Here is a 20699-nt window from a genome sequence, read left to right as displayed (position 1 = left end):
CTATTTTCTGCTAAAGTATCCCTTTTCTTTGTACCCAGAATCCTAGATATGTGGATCTCTGACTGAAGATGCCCTTCTTCCACATGTGGAGTACAGGAAATAGATATTTACTGCTGTGAATTAGAGGCACCATCTCTGTAGACTTCTGTAGACTTATATCCTGCATCCTCTTAATGGACATAGAAAGTAGTTTGAAGATTTTGGTCTCTAAAATGTTAAGTTGCCTTGTCCTTCGTCACATGGGGGAGAAAATATTATTTCAAAATAGATGTCAACTGAGAGTGCTGATTTAATAGTTTTTTAATTCATTCTGCAACAGAAACATCATCTGTAGGCAATCATACCTTTTCAGAGACCACACAGATTTGACGGGAGTGTGTGCATTAGGATTTTGTGTCGACAGTGACATGTTAGACAGGTTTCTACTCTGCAGAATCTTTGTGCTTTGCAGGTTATAAATTGGATTTTTAATGCTAGTGTTATCATGGAGAAGGTAGGCACAGAAAACATCCACAGGGAATGCTGAGCTCTGTGATGAGAGATTCTCCGAGGGGCTGCCTCTTATTGGACCCATACCTTCACTTGGAAAATATAAATATCTTTTATTTATAGATGTCTTTTCCTCCCGTGGAGAGCAAATTCTAGTGAGTGGTCACTTAGTCTGTGTTCTTATTTGCTGGGTTATTGTTGGCTGTCGGTTCACGTGCTACTGCCATTTTGGTTTGGTTGGCCGAACACTCCAGGAACTTTGCCTGGAGAACTAGGAAAGAGATGAAGAAGAAGTGGAGAAGTTTACCAGGAATGGCCAGTGGGTCCCCGAGGAGGTCCTGCCCAGGCTTTGGGCTGGGGAGCCATCATTCACAAGCACAAACTGCTTGGATCTGAAAAGGGTCTGATTACCACTTCCCCCAGTTCTGTTGGCCTGGACTGGCCAGTTCATTTGATAGATCAGCAGCTGGCCCTTTGAGCCACCCAGTTCTCCTCTTTTAACTATAAATGTATCCCCTGGAAGACTGTGATTTGAGTCATTAGCATGATTTTAATACAGTTCCTCTGAATGCAGTTTCTTTCCTTCTGCAAAATTGTGACTCCAGTTGTATCAAAATGGTGCAGAGAGAGAGCTCCAGAACGTGGTCTTTCAGGTGTCATTTTAATGAGGGCATCAAAACTAGGGCTTGACAGGCATTGTCAGGATGAGTGACCATAAACCTGAGTTTGCTCACCAGGCCCCATTGTGTGACCCAGAGCTGTGCTTTGCTTCACACCCACTGTACATCTCCCAGACTTTGGTCCTGATCGTGCTTTCCAGACCAAGAACAGTTCCTCACTGCTTTCTGACTCAATCCTGGAATACTTGGCCATTTGTAACATTTTCCTCCTTTCTCACATGACATCATAAATTTGTATATTTCTAAAGAAGGTTCTGAAAAGTAGAATTGTTTTAAACACTTTCTTCTCCAACCTGCCCTCCTTGCTCCTCACCAGATTCGCATCTGAATACTTGTTATTGCGCCCTTTGTCTGATGCCTTCAAACATGCTCACAAAATAATTTCTGTTTGCCTTTGTCACAGGCCAGGTGTTTGGGGTGGGAAGCATGATTTAGAGGGAGCCACGTTAGGTTCCTCAGTAGCCAGATGACCTGGCTTCAAGTTGAATGTCTACTTGAAGTCTGTATGACTTTGGTTAATCACTTAGCTTTTCTGTTTTCATTTTCCCACCTCATCTATTCATGTGCTGGAGCAATTGTTCTCAAATGTTTTGGTTTACAGTTCAGTACAGTTCAGTCGCTCAGTAGTGTCCGATTCTTTGCGACCTCATGAACTGCAGCACGCCAGGCCTCCGGGTCTGTCACCAACTCCTGGAGTCTACCCAAACCCATGTCCATCGAGTCGATGATGCCATCCAACCATCTCATTCTCTGTCGTCCCCTTCTCCTCCTTTCCCATCATCAGGATCTTTCCCAATGAGTCAGCTCTTCACATTAGGTGGCCAAAGTATTGGAGTTTCAGCTTCAACATCAGTCCTTCCAATGAACACCTAGGACTGATCTCCTTTAGGATGGACTGATTGGATCTCCTTGCAGTCCAAGGGATTCTCAAGAGTCTTCTCCAACACCACAGTTCAAAAGCGTCAGTTCTTCGGTGCTCAGCTTTCTTTATAGTCCAACTCTTACATCCGTATATGACTACTAGAAAAACCATAGCCTTGACTAGACGGACCTTTGTTGGCAAAGTAACGTCTCTGCTTTTCAATATGCTGTCTAGGTTGGTCATAACTTTTCTTCCAAGGAGTAAGTGTCTTTTAATTTCATTGCTACAATCACCATCTGTGGTGATTTTGGAGCCCAGAAAAATAAAGTCAGCCACTGTTTCCCCATCTATCTGCCATGAAATGATAGGACTGGATGCCACGATCTTAGTTTTCTGAATGTTGAGTTTTAAGCCAACTTTTTCACTCTCCTCTTTAACTTTCATTAAGAGGCTCTTTAGTTCTTCTTCACTTTCTGCCATAAGGGTGGTGTCATCTGCATATCTGAGGTTATTCATATTTAAGGCCCCTTTATACTCTTTAAAAATGATGGAGGGCCCCAAAAGGCTTTGCTTGTAAGAGTTATAGCTAGCATTTGCGGCAGGCAGAGAAATAGCCCCCCAAAGACGTCTACTTCCTAATCCCCAGAACTGATGCATATGTTACTTTACCTGGCAAAAGAGACCGCCAATGTGATTACATTAAGGATCTCGCAGTGCAGAGATTATCCTGGATTAATCAGGAGAGCTTGATGTAGTCAAAAGTCCTTATAGGGGGAAGGCACTGTGCAGGTGGCCTCCAGAAACTGGAAGAGACAAGGGACACATTCTCCTCTGGGTTCAGCAGGAGCTCAGCCCTGCCAACACCTCCATTTTAGCCCTGGAAGGCCTATTTGTAGACTTCTGACATCCAGAACTATAATTTATGTCATTTTAAGCTACCCATTTATAGTCATTTGTTATAGCAGCAATAGGAATCTAATGCAAGTATTTTCTGTTAAAAATTAAAAGTGACAAATTTAAAAATTTTATTTAGACATAATAAACTCTTATAGGTTAGCATCAATTACTTTTTTGGGGTGGAATAGCTAGTTTTCAATTGTTAGTGAGACAGCTACCATTGGTATACATTTTTATAAATCTCTTTTAATGTCTGGCTTAATAGAAAGTACCTGGATTCTCAAATCAGCCTCTGCATTCAATTTGTTGTGGTATCACATGTCATGTAACCTCTGAAAAACTCCCCTGAATATTCTCACAGAGAAAGAGCATTGAAAAGGCAAATACCATCTTAATATTATTATAAAAATAATTTTGGCCTCATGCATTACCTATAACATAGGCCTCTTAGGAAGTACCCTACTTTGAGAACATCTGGGCTAGAATATAGCCACACAGCTATACCTAGCTGCCAAGAGTCTGAGAATTTCAGTTCTTATTCTAGGTGCCAGCTTTTAAAAGTGAGGGTTTACAAAAGGACATTAAAGGGCACTGATTATTATATATCAAAGTTTGATACCCATGGTAGGTAGACAGTTGCCAAAATGTTGGTTTCCTTTCTCCTTGTCCTCATATTAGCTAGGAAAAATGGGCATTCTGCTTAGACCACATCCTTTAGAAATACCTAGGATGGAACACAATGGTATGTAGGTGGAGTCATAACTGCATAGAATTGCATTTTTAGCATTTGTAGATTGATTATATGAAACATCTTTTGTTTGGTGCTCACAGACAGCATTTGATGCCTTGTTTGGGTCTTTTGAATTTAACAATGCACTTCCTTTCCTTGGGTAGGATTATAGTTGAAATTGAACTTCAGCCTAGCTTTGATTCATAGTTGTCCATAAAGGGTTTGAAACTACAAGGGGAGTAGCATTCCCTCTTGGTCATTTTGTAGATAGTTCCTGCTTCTCCCTGTCAGTATTCTTTTGCTGAAGAGTAACCCAGTTCCAGTTTCTGATGTGAAAGAGCAGTTAGGAATATTTGTGCAAAATAGCCTATAGTTAAAAAAAAAAAAGGTATGTAAATACAGTAAAAACAGTTTGGAGTTAAGTGGCATGATTTTGAGCTTAATATAAAGCTTAATACTGATCTCATTAATTGATGATATGTGTTTAATGTATTTTTAGTACTATCCTCATCTTTAAATTGATTATTATAATAGCTTTTGGGTGAATAAGGACTTGGAAGATATTTTAACATCCCGAATATGGTTAGTTCAACCTCTGGAGTGGGAGAATCCTTTGTATGTTTCACAGGGTTGACTGTCTATTTCCTGACTGAGCTGATTAGAAACAAGTTTTGATTTGGGATGGGGGTGGGGGAGGAGAAGCAGCAGAATTTAGAGGCTCAGGCACTTGGGGAAAATGTGTACCTGATGTTTCCTTGGGGAAAATGTGTACTGACTGGTGGGTACTGTGGACAAAAAAAAAAAAAAAACAACAACCCCAAAATGCTGCCTGTTGTTTTAGTAAAGGATTTAGAAAGGACTGTTGTGGCCATAAAGTCATCAACCACTGCAGCAGCCACCCAGACCTTGCACCGTGAGGGGAGCTCAGGATGGAGAAAAACAGGCTGCTAACCATCAGGCCATCAGCCACTTCAGCCACCTGGATGGTGCACCGTGAGGGGAATTCAGGATGGAGAAAAACCCAAAACTGGCCCCAAACTGGATAGCTAAGATGCTTATCAAAGGAACCCAGACTCTTGCATCTTCCGCATACATAAACTAGCCTGAGATATCTGGATTTTTTGATTAAGAGCAATCTTTTGATGTTTAACTATTTTTTTTTCCCTGCAGGAAAAATTCCTGTATCTCCTGGCTCCTCCCTTATCTCTTGGAAAGAGTTTTTCAAAGCTATCTGCAAGACAGCAGTCCCTGGCTATAGTCCTTAGTAAGGTCTGTGAACAAACATAACTCTCCACTTTTAGGCTGTGCGTTTTTTTCAGTTGACAGTACTCTGGGGCCAGAGGGTCACTGCAGAGTCTGGTGACAGTTGTGAACTGGAGCTGGTCAGGGCGGTTTTACTCGCTTGGCTCTTTTCCCCAGTAGCCTCTGAAAACCACCTTGTGATTGTCAGTTTCTGCTCTACCCTGTGGTGTACTGTGTTAGCAGGAATTGGATTGAAACCTTAGTTAAAATAGAGAGGGTGGAAGCAATTGTTTTGTGACTCCAACTTGAGGTACCACAAACTCCTGGTACTAAGCACCCTGGATCTTGGGTACTCAACGTTTTTAGCAACTAGCATCATAATGGTAGCACTTATTACACATATATGAGCATAACAGAAAAAGTGTAAGTGAAACTGATAGGAAGGGTTGTCCCTATGTCAGTTTCTGAATACATTTCAGATCATCACTGGTGGTTCTCCAAGCAGGTCATCCCTAAAGACTTGCTAGGTGTTTCAGGAGGCAAAAGTGAGGTTGCCCCTAGTGCACTGCCCTCTTTAGGGGGTTTACAGTCACATCCACGTGGTGGCAGAGTTTAGGGTGCTGATTCAGTAAAAGTCTTAGTTAAAAGCCATGTGGTCATTCATTGCAGCAGCTAGCAATTTTGAAAACATGGGCTGGAATATTTTTCTGATGCTTTAAAATAAGAACAAAACAATTGTTTTAAGATTGCAAAACAATGAGTGTTTTGATTTGGCAGTTCCTGCGTTGGCTAATCACTAAATGTAAACTATTTCTCTGAGCAAGAGGCTCCGGTAGCCAAGAGCTGTGCCTTATTGTATTTTTTTCATCAGCTCTTTAGCAGGCCTGGGCCCAGGAGGCATTTCAGGCTTGTAGCCAGCCCTCCCAGGCCTTCAAACACACTCTGTTGCCTCTTTCACAGAGGGCCCCAGGGTGTTTTGGAAGCCACATGTGACTTTAAGGAAAAGATTAGAAAGAGGCGGAAAAGCACGTACTACAAACTAGCTGCTTTTGGGGATTTTTTTCCTTTCACTCTCATTTCTGACTGATTTCCGGGCTGACTCCCACAGCAGCTGTTGCACGCACTTGCTCCTTTTTGAACTCCTGGCCTCCCCTAGCCCAGCCCACGGCAAATGCCCTCAGAAACGAAGTCCTGGAGGGACTTCTCTGGTGGTCCAGTGGTTAAGAATCTGCCTTCTGATGCAGGAGACACGGGTCCGATCCCTGGTCGGGGAGCTAAGATCCCACGTGCCATGGGACAATTAGGCCCCCACACCACAACTACAGAGCCCGTGTGTTGCAGTAAATGTCCCGTGTGCCGCAGATAAGACCTGATGTAGCCAAACAAATAAAATGTTTTTTAAAAAAGAAAGAAATGAAGCGGTGGGGACTGAGCCTGCCCTCTGTCTTCCTCCTCTCCACCACAGTCGAGCTGCCATTTTCCTGCAGGTGTCACGGCTGGGCTGGTCCTGAGCTTCATCAGGCGCAGGTGTGTCTTATGTCTCCCTCCCTCACACGTCTCCCTCGTCCCGTCCTGCCCTCTGTCAGCTGTCCAAGCACGCTTCTGTTACACGTAGCTCCCCTGTTGTACGACTCTTGAAATGGGTCAACTGTCCGATGCCTCCAGTGGTGTCTTCCACATTCAGACTCATTTGTTCCCTCAAAGCCACACTTCACACAGTATGATCTGATAGACGTGCCTTGAATATTCAGAAAGCATGTATGGACCACCTCCTGTGTACACAGCAGCTGTGTGCAGATGCCAGGAGATACAGAGATGACTGAGACCCTTTGTGCTGTTGGTGGAGAAGGGGACAGAAATGTGGGAGCAAATGGTGAGAGATGACTTCTAGTAAAAACATGGGCCAGCTATAGTGAGGACACAAGGGGAGAGGGAGCAACTTGGTCCCGAAAGGTGTGTAAGTATGGCCCCCGAGACAGGAGAAGAGGGTCATAGCAGCCATCAGCCAGAAGCGGACTCACCCTCTTCCCAATGGGATTCCACCGTGACTAGCCTAGAGCAGGGGGACACCGCTGTAATGAAAGGATCTCTCGTGGTGGATTTGGCTCACTGCGGCAGAGGGTGGGAAAGCAATTTGGGAGGCTGCAGCTATCCCTAAAGTAACAACATGGGTAGGCTTTGACCTAAGAAGGTGAATGGACCTTGGTACAGTTTCCCAGTGCTGGAGGACGTCCTTATATTCTTCCGCTTTAAGAATTTGTTGGTTATGTACTCACTGTTTAATGGCCCTGATACTTAGATGCTGTGTTTCTGTGGGAAGGTCTCATAAATACTGAGTTTCAGGATGAGCGTAGAGTGCAAAGACCTCCCAGTCCAATCCAGATCATATTTTACTTCTCATTCATGGATAGTACTTGCCCAGTTTGTAACTGTGTGTATGTAAGTATCTCTCCACTTTTAAGTTCTTTTAGACATGAGATCTGTTGGTTTCCTTTTCAACCCTATGTCCATATTGCCTCCACTGGGCTTGGAAAGAATGAACAGAGCAGACACCCAGCCTGGAAAGTGAACAGAAAAGTCAGCGGTGGGGTTTGCACAGTGAAGCCTGAGAATAGATAATTGACTTTTTTTTTTTTCCATTTTTCCAAGTTGAAGTGTGGTTGATATACACAGGTATACAACATAGTGATTCACAGTTTTAAAGGTTGTACTCCATTTATAGTTCTTATAAAATCAGTGGCTATATTCCCTTTGTTGTGCAGTGTATCCTTGTAGCTTATTTTATACCTTAGACCTTGTACCTCTTAATCCCCTACATATCTTGCGCTTTCCCCCTCTTCACTCTTCCCACTGGTGACCACTAGTTTGTTCTCTATATCTGTGAGTCTGTTTCTTTTTTCTTTTAAATTTTGGATGACAGAGTTCTAATTTGGTTAAGAAAAAAGGGCAGAAGAAAGTCCTCATTTACTGAAGTCCCTTCCAGCAGATGATGTTTACAGAACCAAAAATGTCTTTTCAAAATAGAATGTGCTTAATGGAACAGATGTATATTCTGATTATAGTAGAGCTTATATGAATCTATACATGTGATGAAATACTATAGAACTGCACACAAAAGAAAGGGGTAGGAATTGAACGTGTCAAAACAAATGAAATCTTAACGGGGTCTGTATTTTGGTTAACAGTATTGTACCAATGTCAAGTTCTTGCTTTTAATACTTTTCTTATGGTTATGTAAGATAAGAGGTGCATACATGGGAGCTCTCCATTATTTTTGTAACTTCTGTACGAGTCTCAAAGTATTTTGGGAATTCCCTGGTGGTCCAGTGGTTAAGACTCTGTGCTTTCACTGCTGAAGGCGAGAGTTCAATTCCTGGTTGGGGAACTAACCACAAGCTGTGTTTCATGGCCCCAAAAAAGTTATTTAAAGGCAAATGAAAATAGATATTACCAAGTCCTGGCAAAGATACAGAACAGCTTGAACTCTCTTGCACTGCTAGTGGGAATGTAAAATGGTACAGCCACTCGGAAAACCTGGTTTTTTTTTTTTTTTGTTTTTTTTTTTACAAAGTTAAATATATACTTACCATGCAAGACAGCAGTTTTGCTCCTGGATACTTACCCAGAGACAACCTCTGTTCACACAAAAACCTGTAGGCTAATAGTTGCAACAGTGTTACTTATTTCATTTATTTAGTTTGGCTGCTTGCAGGAACTTAATTCCCTGACCAGGGGTTGAACCCAGGCCCCCAGCAGTGAAAGATCAGAGTTGTAACCGCTGGACCACCAGGGAGCTCCCAACAGCTTTATTTCTAATTGCCCATAACTTGAAAAGACTCACATGTCCTTCAACAAGAGAGTGGATAAGCAAACTGGGCATCAATGGAATATTACTCAGTACTAACAAAGAACAAACACAACTAACTGGATGAATCTCAAATGCATTATGTTATGTGAAAGAAGCCACACTCAAAAAGATACATTCTGTGCATGATTCCATTTATATGACATTCTGGAAAAGGCAGAAGTGTAGGGTTAGAAAAAAGACCAGTGGTTTCCTGGGGCTGGGAACTGGGGAGAAGCTTGACTTACAAAGGGTATAGGGAACTTTTGCCTGTATCTTAACTGTGTGATGATGACATGACTGTATGTTTTGGTTGAAACTTATGGAACTGTTACCTAAAAAGGGCGGATAACTGCATAAAAATTATATCCCAATAAATCTGACTTTAAGATGAAAACACCACCAACAACAAAAGTGAATAATTCATGATGTTCTTTAGCTTAAATACTCATGAAGAGTTCAGTGTCTGTCACTTGCCCATGATTGGATAAAGATTTGTGAAGTCATTGATTACAATGATGTCTTGTTCAAACACCAAAGTGTAGCCTCTTTAGTACTTTGGCCTGTAATTGAGCAATGGAAATAACTATGACTGTAGAGATGGATGTTCTCATATTTTTAGACAGAATGCTTTTGGGAGATTAAAACAAAAGCTTCTGACTCTTGCTTTGGCAGATGCAGTCTTTAGTGTGTGAACATGTAATCAATTGTTGCTCTGTCTCCTTTCCTGGCTTCTTTGCCCTTAGAACAGTCATTAATGGAGTAGACTTTCGTGCATTTTTAGATTGTTTTAAATCTCAGCTATAACAACTGGGCTGTGATTTTTTTCCCCCTCCTAGAATGGATGATTCAATATTGTATTGGGAAAAACCCAAGTTTCGATTTGGATGAGAAGGAAGGCAGGCTTATTTTGTCACTATAGCCAGTATAATTTAAATATAACTCACAAATGTTGATAGCAGGAATTAGAAGATTCAGACTGAGAATTCAGTGGAGCTCTGAGGCAGTATCTCTTAATAACCACCATCTTCTGTAAATAGAAGTCAAAATTTGATTTTGAAGGAAGATTTAACTCTGAACTCTTTGCTTGATTTGTGGGGTTGAAGGATATAACTTCTCCCTTTATGGAACAGATAGCTGGATAATGCATGTGAGATTGCAGCAGTCTTTTCCCAGTAGAAGACTCCTTGTTAATTTAAAACCGGGCCTTACTAGGTTGGTTTGGATTTAATGCAATCCAGTATTTCAGCGGAGCAAACACTTAATCATTAACCACTTGTAATGCCTATTATGAGGGTTGGGTTTGCACAGCCAAATAAGCCGCAAGCCTTGTTTTCAAGGAGTTCAGCATCCAGCATGGCCACCTGAGCTGTGTGCAGCCCCCTTAAGTGCAGCTGCAGGAGAGACCCCCCCAAGGAGGAAGCCCTGACCTGGGACGCGTCACTTCAGGTGGGCCTTGTAAGTAGACTTTTGTTTGGTCCTGAAAGAGAGCGCTCCGTTCTTCAGGCAGAATGAGCCAAGTGCCAAATGAAAGCTTTTGTGATCAGGGACTCATAATATGGAAGCAGGGTAAAGAATTTCTTCTCTTCCTTCCCAGTTAAATAAGAGTTAAAGTCATAATATAAAAATTCAGACTAGAATATAGATAGATATAAATACCAGAAAGAATATATAAAATTATACTAGAAATACTGAAATACTAGAAGAATATAAAATTATAAGTAAATTACCCCTTTTATTCCTCTATTAGTTTCTATTGCTGGTATAATTAATTTTTACCACATTGTTACTGTTATGAAACAACACAAATTTATTATCTTAATGCTTCTTTAAGCCAGAAGCCTAATATGGCTCTCACTGGGTTAAAATCAGCATGCCTTGAGACTCTTGGCCTTTTCCAGGTTAGAATCAGCGTGTCTGAGACTTCTGAGAGGCTGCCACTATTCCTTGGCCTGTAGCCTCTTCCTCCATCTTCTCGCTGACATTTCAGTTCAGTTCTTTGTAGTCAAATCCAGGAAGGGGTTTCTGATTTTAAGGACCCATGTGATTAGATTGGGGCAGCCTGGATAATCCAGGATACTCTTCCCATGTCAAAATCCTTAATTTATCACATCTGCAGAGTTAAGTAACATAGTCACAGGTTCTGTCCACAGGATGTGGACATGGGGCCATTATTTTGTGCACTATATCTGCCTACCCTTATTCCTTTTATTCTCCCCACTGGTAAATTATTTGGATACCAAAGCTAGCATATACATAATGTATTTATTTATAAAAGTGAAAGTGTTAGTCACTTAGTTGTGTCTGACCCTTTGCAACCCCATGGACTGTAGCCTGCCAGGCTCCTCTGTCCATGGGGGATCTCCAGGCAAGAATACTGGAGTCGGTAGCCATGCCTTCCTCCAGGGGATCTTCCCCACCCCGGGATCATACGCTGGTCTCCTGTGTTGCAGGCAGATTCTTCACCTTCTGAGCCACCAGGGAAGCCCATACCTTAAAGTACTGTCCTTTCATTAGCGCTCACTGAACTGCCTTGTTTATTGCAAGTGCTGTAATTGAATACAAGTGCTGCTCACTACCTAGTGAGCAGGTATTACTTTTTTTTTGAAGATCACAATGCTGGAGAGAGCATCTTTGGGCATAGATCTTGATATTCTTTTCCACACACATTTGTAAGGAAAATATGAATATATGTGGGTTGTTAATTGTGAAAGAAGATTGTAAGCGATTAATAAAAGGGAAGAAAAGGAATACGTGATACTAAGGGAAGTTCTCTGAAAGCACTGAAGAAGGAAACGAGCATTAATTTATGGTTCATTCTGTGCCATTCACCATGCCTTTTTCTGTGTCATTCACTGCCAGATGACTTCCTTTTTCTCAGAGCATGTTCCGTGGTGTTACCAAGAGATCTGTTGTTAGCCCCAGTCTACTGATGAGGGAAATGAGCAGCAGAAGCTCATGTAACTTGGTCCAGGTTGCGGCTCCGGGATCCACGTCACCCTGCCTCCGCAAAGACAATGGGGACCCCTTCAAGTTATACCCCCTACAGCTCAGTCCTCGGATGTGGGCAGCATACCAAGTGGTGACTCTTCTGACACCCTTAGATTGTTTAACTCTTTGAATATTTGAGGTGCCCTCTTGTGCATTCTCACTTGCACGTAAAAGAAGATCTCAGGGAATGAGCGACTGCAGTTTTAAATCTGGCATTGCTGCCACACAGCACCCTCCAGGGACTCGGGTGTTGTGACCAGTGGCTCAGGCTGGGCAGCAGGGGCTACTGACAGTGGGTGACCTTCAGGACACTCAGAGAATTGCCCTGATGGGTTCTGCTGTGGGGCTGACGTGGGCTGCACCCTATCCTGGGCTGAGCTGGGGGTCCCTGTTGCCAGGGGACCACTGGTCTGGAGGCCTGGTTGGAACAGAAGTTCTCCTGGGACTCCCGTTGCGGGGTGTTCACAAGTTGGGGTTTGACCCTCCTGAGGATGGCGTGAGGCCCAGTAGGGCTGCTTTTCAGAAGAGCTTCCAAACACCAAGCATGTGTAATTGCTGCCTCGGTCCAGCCTGGCAGGGCCCACGCTATCTGGTAACCAGTCTGATACCAGGCTGTTGGCTGTTGGCCGGCTCACTTGGGAAGAGGACAAGGGCTTGGGTTCCATGGTACACTGACCTGGATGCGGTGATGGTTTTGCTTCTGGGGTCATAAAAATCAGGAGGCTGTTTCAGGGTATAGGTTCAGGTTCCCTGGTTCAGGTCTTATTCCTGAACTTGCTCTTATACAGAAAGAAGCGTGATCAGTGCATGCAAAATTGTTTATCGCTTCTCCAGAGTGAACAGCGTTTGATGAAGGGATGTCAGAACCGCTTCCTTTTCAGCCTGTTTAGCATGGCTCCAGCTGGCCTGGGCCCAGGGCCTCTGTGTTCCTGGGCTTCTGTCGCTTAGAAGAGCTGCATGGTGGCGGGACACAAGGGGCTACTTGTGTGCATTCCGACCAGCGGCAGCTGCAAGAGAAGAGAGTGATAAAGTCCTTCTGTTTTGCTTTTGCTCAACTCTAAAGGCTACTTTAGGATGTTTATAACATTACAGCACTCCTTAGGAAAGCTCGACTTGGGACATTTATTCTGGGGGTTTTAGGGATCTTTTGTGAGGAGAGGTAGTATCTGTCAGAAGGACAGTCCCACACGGATGGAACTCTTGGCTGCCCCTAGCTGCCATCACGCTGTGTGATCTTGTGCCAGTCACCGCTGCTGCTACAGCTCGGGAGGAAAGCGGACGTGCATGTTGCCGGGAGAAATATCGATAACCTCAGATATGCAGATGACACCACCCTTATGGCGGAAAGTGAAGAGGAACTAAAAAGCCTCTTGAAGAAGGTAAAAGAAGAGAGTGAAAAAGTTGGCTTAAAGCTCAACATTCAGAAAATGAAGATCATGGCATCTGGTCCCATCACTTCATGGCAGAGAGATGGGGAAACAGTGGAAACAGTGTCACACTTTATTTTTTGGGCTCCAAAATCACTGCAGATGGTGACTGCAGCCATGAAATTAAAAGACGCTTACTCCTTGGAAGAAAAGTTATGACCAACCTAGATAGTATATTCAAAAGCAGAGACATTACTTTGCCAACTAAGGTCTGTCTAGTCAAGGCTATGGGTTTTCCTGTGGTCATGTATGGATGTGAGAGTTGGACTGTGAAGAAAGCTACGCACTGAAGAATTGATGCTTTTGAACTGTGGTGTTGGAGAAGACTCTTGAGAGTCCCTTGGACTGCAAGGAGAGCCAACCAGTCCATTCTGAAGGAGATCAGCCCTGGGATTTCTTTGGAAGGAATGATGCTAAAGCTGAAACTCCAGTACTTTGGCCACCTCATGAGAAGAGCTGACTCATTGGAAAAGACTCTGATGCTGGGAGGGATTGGGGGCAGGAGGAGAAGGGGACGACCGAGAATGAGATGGCTGGATGGCATCACGGACTCGATGGATGTGAGTTTGAGTGAACTCCGGGAGTTGGTGATGGACAGGGAGGCCTGGTGTCCTGTGATTCATGGGGTCGCAAAGAGTCGGACACAACTGAGTGACTGAACTGAACTGAGGGTGCAGCTCAGGGTAGCTGCCCACCATTAGCTGTGAACTGTCTGATATATGAGGGGCTTGTGACACTGTCCTTTTACTTCTTGTCACAGAGTGAGTGGCTCCCATTAGCTTTAATTAAAATGAAAAAATTCTGATAACTGTGAACCAGCGGGAAGTCCTTTTTCCCAGGGTTCTCTGTTCTTTCCTGTTACTTTAATTTGCTCCTTGAGGAGTCCTGTGTGGTCTGAGGAGTGGACTCTGCTTAACTGGGCTTCCCTTTAGGAAGACAATTTTGTAACATGAAACAAAACTGAAGAAACAAACGTGATCCAGATGGCTGCACTCGGGACTTCTCAGTTTGCAACTTCATTATTTCAGCGTGGCCTTTCCATCCTTCCTAACTCTAGTCATGAGAAGACAGGTTTGTGAGGCATAGATGATGGGGTGGAAGAACGCAGCCCCTCATTTTCCTTGAGAGAGAATACAGAGACATGTGAGGAAGAAGGCTTAACTTCCCAAATGTGTATTGAACTCTGCTATTTTTAAGGCATTTGGAGATGCAAAAAGGAATTCAACTGATGTGGCCCTTGTCGCCATAGAGACTAGTTTATGGGAACAGGGCAGCCATTAAATTATAGAAATAATGATTTACTTATAGTTGTGATGGTGCTGGGGGAAATGCGGGGTATAATAAGTGGGCAGGGCAGGACTGCACGTGATGGGAAGATCAGAAAGTCACCCTGGGGCAGTGGCTTCCAGTTTAAGGTCCGAAGGATGAGAGGAAAGTGTGCCAGGGGAGATGAGGAGTGCGTCTCCCCAGACAGAAGGAGCACACCGGCAAAGGCAGAAAGAAGCGAGGCTTGTTAGAGAGACTGGAGGAAGGCCAAGGTGGCTCAGATGCTGGTGCGCCCTGGGGACAAGGATGTGAGTGATTTGGAGAGGTAGGCAAGGGCTGCACTGTGCCATCAGGCCTGGGCATCCCGGATCCAGATTTTTTTAAATTCTAGTTTTTATTTTGTATTGGAGTATAGTTGATGTACAGTGTTGTGTTAGTTTCAGGTATACAGGAAAGTGATTCAGCCATACTATGTATACATAAACATTCTCCCTCAGATTCCCTTCCCATATAGGTCATTACAGAATATTGAGTGGAGTTTCCTGTGCTGTAGGGTAGGTCCCTATTGATTATCTGTTTTATATATAGCAGTGTGTATATGTTAACAGGATCCAGATTTTATTCCAAAGAGCAGGGGGTAGCATTGAACTAGAAAAGGGCCTTGATGTAACTGCATATGTGTTTCCAAGCAGTCACTCTGGTTTCTTACTGGAGCTTAGATTTTCGGGGATAGGAGCACAGGAAATATGGGGAGACCAGTTTGGAAGCTGCTGAAGCCATCCAGGTTTATTACGATGTCCTGTTCTCAAGTAGGGAATGGAGATGAGTATTTAGGAGGCGCAGCCCACAGGACCACCTTGATTGACGGGATGGGGAGATGCGAGGGAAGGAAAGGAGCCCCATGCAGTTCCTGTCCTGAGCATCTGGGAGAAGGGTGGTATCTGGGCAGATGGAAAATTTGGGGGGATTGTGGTTTAGGCAGGGATGGATGAGTGTCTGCTGGACACAGTTCTCCTTCTTTGGGGATGCACTCCCCCTAGATGTTCATGGCTCGCCCTCCATTTCCCTGAGGCCTCTGCTCAGACAGCCCCTTGTTAGGGAGACCTTTGGAGACCACTGCAGCCATCCTCCTGGTAGCACCTGTCACCATCTGGAAAACTGCTTATTTTCTTAGAGTGTATATCCTCTTAAAAGGCTGTGAGCTCCTTAAAGGCAGGAGTTTTTTGTCTGTTTTATTCTCTGTTATGTATCCATAGCACCCAGAACAGTGCCCGACATATAGGAGGCCCTCAATAAACACTCACTGAATGAATCAGGAGTCTTATTTCCATTCTGATTTTTTGTATCCTGTTCAAACTTGAGTGACTTCTAATTAACCCAAGCCCAGGAAGAGGCATAGGGACACTGTTCATTTGATATATCAAGTCTTTTTTTTTTTTTTAATCTAGACAGGATGAGTAGAAAAATTTTCTTTTCTTTTTTTCTTTGTTTTTAGTGTTAGAAGTGATAGAAGAGGGCAGTTATGAAAATATTTGAACATCACACCTTTTTTTGTTCTTTACAAATCAGTATAAACATCTAGCCCTCCATCTGATATATTGTTCAGATTTGGGGGCTAAATTATAGCATTTGGTACTTCTTCTGAGCTTAATTTTCGGGGGGAGGTGTCGGTCATTGACTTTTTGATTACATCTTTTCCACTTGCTGGGGAAAGGTATGGAGACCAGGATCCAAACTTGCTTAAAGGTGAAATAGGAGGGCAGAACAGAATAAAAACCTTTTGTTAGAGCTATTGCTGGATCCCTGGATCTCTACATGGCTGATAATTTGAAAGTACTAGCAATCCGTACAGAGAAGGCAGTGGCAACCCACTCCAGTACTCTTGCCTGGAAAATCCCATGGATGGAGGAGCCTGGTAGGCTGCAGTCCGTGGGGTTGCTAAGAGTCGGGCACGACTGAGCGACTTCACTTTCACTTTTCACTTTCATGCATTGGAGAAGGAAATGGCAACCCACTCCAGTGTTCTTGCCTGGAGAATCCCGGGGACGGCGGAGCCTGGTGGGCTGCCGTCTATGGGGTCGCACAGAGTCGGACACAACTGGAGCGACTTAGCAGCAGCAGCAGCAATTCGTAAATAGTTTCCTGAATCGTTTTTACTTTGGGTTCTAAATCAGTTGCTACCACTTGTACTACCACTTGTAAACAATCTCTGCCTGTGAAAGAAGAGGTTGTATATGTAATGGTTAAGGGTGCGGCTGTTGGAGTCACACCTCTGTTTGAATCCTTCCCCACCCTCCCTCCCACCATCATTTGCTAGCTTGTAACTTTGCACAAGTTACTTAACCTCTTTCTTTAAAATGAATATTACCAAAATCGTATTATTATTTGAGGAGTTAGAAGACAGATGCTCATTATTGTTACCATTTATAAGCTTAACATGATTGATGGTATTATTAAATGGGATTTAAATGTAGAAGTGTCTTAAAGAGAACTAAGTATTATAGAGTATAATTGACTCAATTCAGTGTTCCCCAAACTCGGCAGAATGTAAGAATCTCCTTGAGGTGCTTGTGGAAAATATAGCTTCTCAGGCACCTCCCAGATTTACTGGCTCAATCCCACAGGAGGAAGCCTGGGAGTTTTGCTAGGTAGGCAGCGCAGTGACACGGCCTGGATCTTGTGAGACTCTGCCGTGCTGCGTGCTGTGCTCAGGCGCTCAGTCGTGTCTGACTCTGTGACTCCATGGACCGTAGCCCACCAGGCTCCTCTGTCCATGGGGGTTCTCTAGGCTAGAATACTGGAGTGGGTTGCCATGCCCTCCTCCAGGGCATCTTCCTGACCCAAGGATCGAACTCACGTCTCCTGCAATGCAGGTGGAGACTGTCTTTTCTTTCTGATATTCTGTTTAGATTCTAGATGTGTGTTTATACTTGTCAGAATCTGTCCCAATTTTGAGATAGGAAACGTGTCACCATTTATATACGCCGTCTTATTCAGAATCTTCTCTCTAATCAAAGAAGACATAACATGCTTCTGGGTTCCAAGGAGCACGAGAGGCTGTATAGCTGCAGATTAGCCGTGTTGGTATAAGTTACTCAGCTTTCTGGGCTGCCTCTCTTTCTCATTACAAAACCTGTCTGATCTTATTAATCAGCTCGGTAAAATATGCGCAGGGACATGTCTAAGGATCTTGGCAGCCTTCTGTCCTCCAGAGTCTCTGAGGTCTCAGTTATTCCAGGCTGTCGAAGCGGCAGTGTCTGCGTGGAGGCGACCCCTGAGCTTTGTTCAGTGGAGGCCAAGCCTGAGGAGCTGCTCTTTGCTCCCCTGAGAGCTGGGAACCAGGAAGGAACGTTGCACTCCACTGCACTTAGGACAGTGTGTTCTTGATCAGCTGTTCCGGAAAAAGAGCATTTTATTGTTTTCACACAGCCTGCAAGTTCATTTCCCTTCTTTGGCCCAGGCAGTAATGAATCAGTGACAAAGGAAGATGAACATCTGAAACTTTTTACTCTCAAGGCTGAGCTTTCCACAAACATCACAAGTGTAGTTGACACCTCCCTAAGGAGTACAGGATTCTCATTGTCTCGAAGGTGGTACCTCCCTATGCCAGGTGGTGCTTGGGGTAGCTGTTTTCTCACAGGAGTCTATGAAGTGTGGAAGAAATTTCTTCTGGGACTTCCCTGCCAGTCCAGTGGTTAAGATTCCATGCTTGCAATACAGGGGGTGTGGGCTCCATCCCTGATGGGAAACTAAGGTCTTCACCCAATGTGCCGCACAGCATGGACAAAAAAAGAAAAATTAGTAAAGAATTTTCTTCAACAGCCATTATTCATATTGGTCATGGTTTCATATTGATAGTTTGATTTCAGGTTGGGCTTAACTGTATCTTTTTATTTTCATTATTGTGGGAGAAATTGATTTATGCTGAGAATCTTATTTGGATGATAAGGTCATTTTCTGACCTGTAACAAATCAATCCACTGTTTGTAGCTGTTGTTAAAATGGAAAAGTTGGCGTACATTTATGAATTTGCACATTGCTACTTCCTTAGAAAAAGCCTGTGAGGTCTTAAGGCCACCTACCTGGATGAAGGTGAAGTTGAGGATCTGGAGGTTGGTAGGAATAGGAAAGGCGTATCTTCTTTTCTTTTTCATCCTAATAGTCTCGCCTGACAAAACTTTCTGCACAGTATTAAGTAACAGAATCCTGAAATTTTAGTGAATTTAAGAAGAGCTCATTCAGGAAATGTGGGCAGATCTTTGTCATTCTGTGGGCAGACCTGAAGGACTAAACCTTCCCAGTAGAAAAGGCAGGAGGCACGTCCGTGTGCAGGTGAGTCTTCCTTCTTCTGTCCTGTGGGCAGAGAAGAGGAAGCGGGCCTGGAGTGGGGACTCCCCTCACCTCCCTCAGGAGCTCGGTTATGGGATGAGTCTGGGCCTGCAGCTTTCTTTCCCAACTTCTCTTGCTGTTTCAGCTTTTTTTTTTCTTTTCTCATCTGAAATCATCTTTGTGTGGGGAGAGGTTGGAGGTGGAAATTAAGAGTCTTCTTTTTTACAAGGAGTAGAGATAATTACCCAGGTAAATTGTATTTTAATCAGCCATAGTCACAGATTCCTATCTTGTCAGGTAAGAGGCGTCTCAGGGAGGAGGGAGTCTGTGGAAGGCCCTCCAGTCCTGTTGACAGGGAGGAGGCAAGGCCCAAGGCCTAAGCCAGGCATTTCTAAAGTGCTAATACAGCAGGTAATAAAGATACTGTCTGCAAAGCCAGACCTCTGTTTCAGCAAATTAAAAACCAAAAACTCTGCCTTTCCTCCAGTGAATATACATATAAACAACAAAAATGGACAGTGATGCAAGACGTGCAATTTTAATTTTTGTTAAATACCCCTACTTAAAATTGCAATTATTTTAATAACTATGTGTTATAATCTAAGAAATAGTCCTAAGGTTTTTTTTTTTTTTGGCTGGAGTTTTAATGGTACCATATATTTTAACATCTTACCACATTGTCTAACCTTGTAACATAGGAACCTGAGGTTCCTATCCTACCCTTTTTTTGAAAACTCCTGTGGTACTGAATAGAGAACAGAGCACCTTATAAGGACTTAGGGGCGACTTGTTGAATTGGATTGAAGCATGACTCAGTCCATTTATGTAGGTGGAATTCTGCATTACTTGCTTGTGGGTGTTCACGTATTCATGGTGTTTATTTACAAGCTGTCTAAGCTAAAGAAATGCCTGCTAATTTTCTTAGTCTGTGTGTGAATCATATGGAATTATCTCTGCAAATTAATTCCTTTAATTAACCCAGAGAAGAGGGAAAAATCAAACAGTAAGTTTCATTAAGTGCTCTGCCTAGGGTAATTAAAACATGTAACAAAGTACCCTTGGATATAATACAAAATTTTGTATAAAATCTCTACAATGAAAAGCTTTAAGTGAGAATGGTAGTCTGTGGGCAGGTTTCCTTCCTCCTCTCTGTCCCTCAGTATTGAAGTGCAGGTCCCGGAGCCATGCTGGAAACGGACAAGGAGAGGAGTTCCTCCGTGGGAGCGAGGGATGCAGGAATGAGGAGCGCATTGAGGGAAGCGGAGATGTTACTGCCAGCGCGTAACATCGCGAGAAGATGACAAGGGGTGAGTGGCAAGGCTGGGCCACGCCTCCAGGATCCCGGATGTCCGGAGAGCGTGGTGCTCTGGAGTTTAAGCAGGAAGGAGCAAGATGCAATTTCTGCTTTCGACGGTTCTGCACCTTTTTGGATCCTGGGCTCAAAGCCACAACAGCGACACCAACTCAATGTACTCTTTCTCCAGTCCTGCCTGCCTGTCTTGGCTTTATATCCTTAGAAGCCCTTGTGAGCAGGGTGCACAGTGTGTGCTCCATTTACTTGCCCATTGTCTGCCTTCCTAACTAGAATGTAAGCCTCCTGGGGGCAGGGATATAGCTGTTTTCCCCGTGCAGCATCTCCAGTACCACCACCACGCCCAGCAGGTGGCAGGTGCTCAGCAAGTAACTATTAGCCAGTCAAACGCAAGGGTTGGTTTCTGAAATCATTGTGTCATTGTTCTCCTCACAGATTTGATAATTGACTACAAAAGGGAAAAAAAAAATGTAATAGTTCAGTGGGGAAACTGGACAACACTGTAAGCAAGGAGTCAAAATCCACCAGTAATGGCTTCCCATGTGGCGCTAGTAGTAAAGAACCTACCTGCCAGCGCAGGAGATGTGAGAGACACAGGTTCGATCCCTGGGTCAGGAAGGTCCCCTGGAG

At 43.7% G+C, this 20699-nt stretch overlaps 1 protein-coding gene across 49 annotated transcripts in view; it reads left to right on the top strand.

Annotated features, from left to right (window-relative positions):
• SGMS1 (sphingomyelin synthase 1) overlaps positions 1–20699 on the top strand; it is a 335256-nt gene that overhangs the window by 99539 nt on the left and 215018 nt on the right. For 9 of the 49 annotated variants that reach the window (XM_060404919.1, XM_060404909.1, XM_060404893.1 and 6 more), the window contains exon 4: positions 4829–4927. The exons of 33 other annotated variants lie outside the window; for them this stretch is intronic. The gene's annotated coding sequence lies outside the window, so the exon portion shown is untranslated. Of the gene's footprint in view, positions 1–4828; positions 4928–10061; positions 10203–20699 lie in introns of those variants that run through there. 7 more of the 49 variants (XM_060404914.1, XM_060404899.1, XM_060404900.1 and 4 more) reach the window with 3 other exon arrangements.

The sequence above is a fragment of the Ovis aries genome, chromosome 22 (assembly GCF_016772045.2).
Source record: "Ovis aries strain OAR_USU_Benz2616 breed Rambouillet chromosome 22, ARS-UI_Ramb_v3.0, whole genome shotgun sequence".
Taxonomy (NCBI): Eukaryota; Metazoa; Chordata; class Mammalia; order Artiodactyla; family Bovidae; genus Ovis; species Ovis aries.
Note: the sequence above shows the minus strand (reverse complement) of the source record. Positions and strands in the feature narration are given on the sequence as shown.